Source organism: Triticum urartu, chromosome 1A (genome assembly GCF_056163025.1).
Source record: "Triticum urartu cultivar PI428250 chromosome 1A, HENAU_Tu73, whole genome shotgun sequence".
Classification (NCBI taxonomy): domain Eukaryota; kingdom Viridiplantae; phylum Streptophyta; class Magnoliopsida; order Poales; family Poaceae; genus Triticum; species Triticum urartu.
In genome coordinates, this window is record NC_141873.1 from 19,284,132 (window position 1) to 19,287,700 (window position 3,569).

General features: G+C 44.0%; 1 pseudogene; it reads right to left on the bottom strand.

Annotated features, from left to right (window-relative positions):
• Positions 1-570: 570 nt before the first annotated feature.
• On the bottom strand, positions 571-2,036 carry LOC147988507 (DEAD-box ATP-dependent RNA helicase 41 pseudogene; annotated as a pseudogene).
• Between the last annotated feature and the right edge of the window lie 1,533 nt (positions 2,037-3,569).

Genomic DNA, 3,569 nt, shown 5'->3' on the forward strand with positions numbered 1-3,569 from the left:
TTGCTGTAGTTATATTTATATAGTAGTTTTTTAGTGAGGTAGGGCCCATTTTAGAGTTTGGCACAGGGCCTCGGATTTTGCCGGCTCGGCCCTGGTATGAACATTTATTAAAACAGTTACTTCTAGTCAAATGGATAAATTTCAGGTTAAAATAGCATATTTTGAGATAATGCAGAATCACAAAGAAAACAAACAAAGAACCAGGAAACCATCAGTGTAGCGTTGAAAAAATGAATCAAGGAAAATGCAAACCATACCATTATGAAACCAATTGCACCGTGTGTTCTTGACTAACATTTTGATGGAATCTACACATGAGGTAGCTTGTTTACGTTTCCTGCATGAAATGATTATTTCCAGAAACATGCTGAGGAACCGCCTTTAGACTCATTGGTAAAGCTGTGTAAGGAAGTTGCCATATATTTCAGGAGTTACAAATTCCGATATACTTTCATGACTGTCTTCCTACAAAACTTTAACCTTAATTATCAAACAACAAAGCCATATAACTGGTAGCGCATACAGTTGACATCTTAAGAAAGTTGACCACCTCTCTGGTATGCATGCTGGTCAAGAAGGTGCCAGAGAACCCAGTTTTCTCTTCCCAAGAGAAATACTGCCGGTGAATTTTGAATTAGAGAGTTCCCGGGGAATTGGAGCTCCTGCAGTCTTCAGAACCTGTACAAGCTCTCTAAAAAGTTTCCGATCCTCCTCATTCACAAAGACAATAGCCACACCCTCCTCACCCATCTGAGACGCTCTTCCAACTTGGTGAATATCTTTCAGAATATCCATTGCACGTCCCAAGATCCCTGTACAAACAACAACATATACTTCCCCTGTGAGAAACCGTCTCAATCCTTCTCTCCTCTCTTTCATTGTTTGCTCACCATGAATAGAAACAACCTCCAAGCTAGTAGCAGCAGTAATTGCTTTAGACAAGAGATCGGCACCAACTCTGGAACTCACAAATACAACAACAGGAGGTTTAAAGTGCTTCTTACTTGTCATTATCTCAAAAATCTTCTTCTTCTGGTTAGGCTCCACCCAAATTACCACTTGTCTAACTGATTTGTTTGGTTTACCTGGGTTCCCGCAAGAAATGTGTATCATGTTGCTAGACAGTGAGTTTGACAATTCCTCAATTTCTGGATGTACTGTTGCTGAAAACATCATAACCTGTGGACATGAGAGCGTGCGAAAGATCTGCATGGCCTGATCTCTGAATCCTCTCTGTAGCAAGCAGTCCACTTGATCCAAAACAAACATAGAAACATCTTTAAGGTCAACATTGTGTTTCATCAGAAGATCAATTAGTCTCCCAGGGGTGCCAACAATTAGCTCGACACCATTTTCAATTCTATATATTTGGTGAGCCAAGGGGTCTCCACCAACAACTAGAGCAGTTTTAAATGGTAAACCCTTTCCAAGCACATTTGATTGATCCTCCACCTGTAGGCGCAGCTCTCTAGTTGGAGCAAGGACTATAGCCAAGGGCCCACGCTTGCTTGTACATTGCTCTCTCTGTGAACAACGTGCAATTATAGCAACTAGAAAATAAGCTATTTTCCCTGAACCAGTATCTCTAGAGACAAGTAGGCTTCTATTACTTATTGATGAAGGAATGACTTGCATCTGCACCGGAGTAGGCCTAGTATATCCTGCAGCCTCAAGATTGTCCCCAAGCTTCTCAGGAAGACCACATGATTGGGTTAAGAATTGCTTCACCCTTGACATACATGTCAAGTTTATTTCTTGGTGAAGCGATCTGGCTCGCATGCAAACTTAGTATATCAGGAAAATTATTGTCTGACACAGAAGCTCTCATCACAAAAAGGGACTTATACGTGTGCTGGTGCTTTTACTTGTATCTTCGTATCAGCGGCAATTCTAGCAAGAAGAGCAATCTTGGATTTCACACTTCAGATGTCATCATCAGTTTGATCACATATATATTCACCGTATTGAGCACATATAACGAAGCGAGGCTCCCCAAGAAGAGCTTCTCTCTACTCAGAGCATCTTTCCTTCACACATAGATCTGTAAGAGTCAGCTAGTATTCTCAAGAAAGATAAGATGTCATGTATGAGCTAACACTATTCTATAAATAACAAAATGACAGAATCAGTGGTTCAAGCATTCAGGAAGTGTACCTACTAATATCAAACATATAAACTGTTGGAAATATGAGCAATTTACCAAATGATTTTATTAACAGGAATACTAGATAAAATAGCGGCGATAAAACAAGTCATGCAATCTGACGGAGAGAAAGTAAATAGCATCTGCATATATGAACTTAAACTAAACACATCTAGGACAGACACTAGATCATGTTGCATATATGAAGTAGAACCTAACATATGTAGGGCAAACACTAAGGCAAAGAACTGTGGCAGGATTTCTATCAGAAACAGGAAGAACACATACGGGACAGCAGCAACAGAAGCACTGGACTTGGGGTCGACATCCTCGCCAGCCATGTCGTCGAAGAGGTTGTCGACGTCGGGGAAGAAGTCGTCGTCGGGGAAGTAGTCGTCGGAGTCCGTGATGAAGAGGTCAGTAGTCGCGCGGAGCGCTCCCCAAAAACCTTATCACCCTTCTCGCGTACATGACTCAAAAGGTGCGGTTCCGGAGGCCTACTGTCCCGACCTGCGGTGCACGCCGCAAGCCGGGATGGGGAAGAACGTAGCGGTTGCGCAGTGCTCAGGAACTTTGTGGCGAGAGGAAGAGGATCTTCTGGTGTGTCTCTCTGGAGAGGAGCGACCTCTCTTATATAGGCACAGGAGAAGGACGCGAACAGGCTGCGGCGGGAGGTGAAGCAATGGAGGGAGACGAAGCGAACAGGCAGAACGCGAAGAGGTGCGCCGTTCATATTCAGTCTCCACTACAGAAAAATGTTTCAGCTCCCGTGTGACCGTTCGTATACCCGTCATGCGTGGCAAAAATTTACACATCGGCTCGGCTCATTCTCGCAACCCGCGGCGTGTTGTGGCGAGGCGTGGCGTGGCGAGGCGGGCGGCGGCGGAGGAGCGCGCATGGATGTCCCTCTTGTTCTCATGCTCATACATGTGGGGAAAGAACCTCCCTTATAAAGAGGTCCAACTCCCTCTAAACTAGCAATGTGGGACTAAACTTTTTCTCCATCTCTTGCCTTGCACGAATGGGCTGTGTGGGCCTCTAGGATTTATTAGGAATTTCTGAAACTGCTATTGGGCTAGGCCCAAAATAGACAAAATTCCAGCAATCCCCCACTAGATCCCAGAGGCACACAAAATTTGCCTTTGGTTCCAAAACACTGTTTTATATACCGGTACTACAGTGGAGACTGTTAAGTTGAACTTCTACCTAGAACTCTATGCTACACTAGTAAGCAACTTGAACAGTGGACTAGGCCTTGAACTGCAAGTTTTCTGCGAATCTAGCTTCACATAAAGTCTTGACCGATACGTGGCTACTGTGGGTCTTCCCCGCGGGTGGAGCTTATGCGTCATAATCCGAGACCTTTCATGAGTTTACTAGAGAGAACCCTACTCTCATAGATTGCGACGTTTAACAATCAGACTCA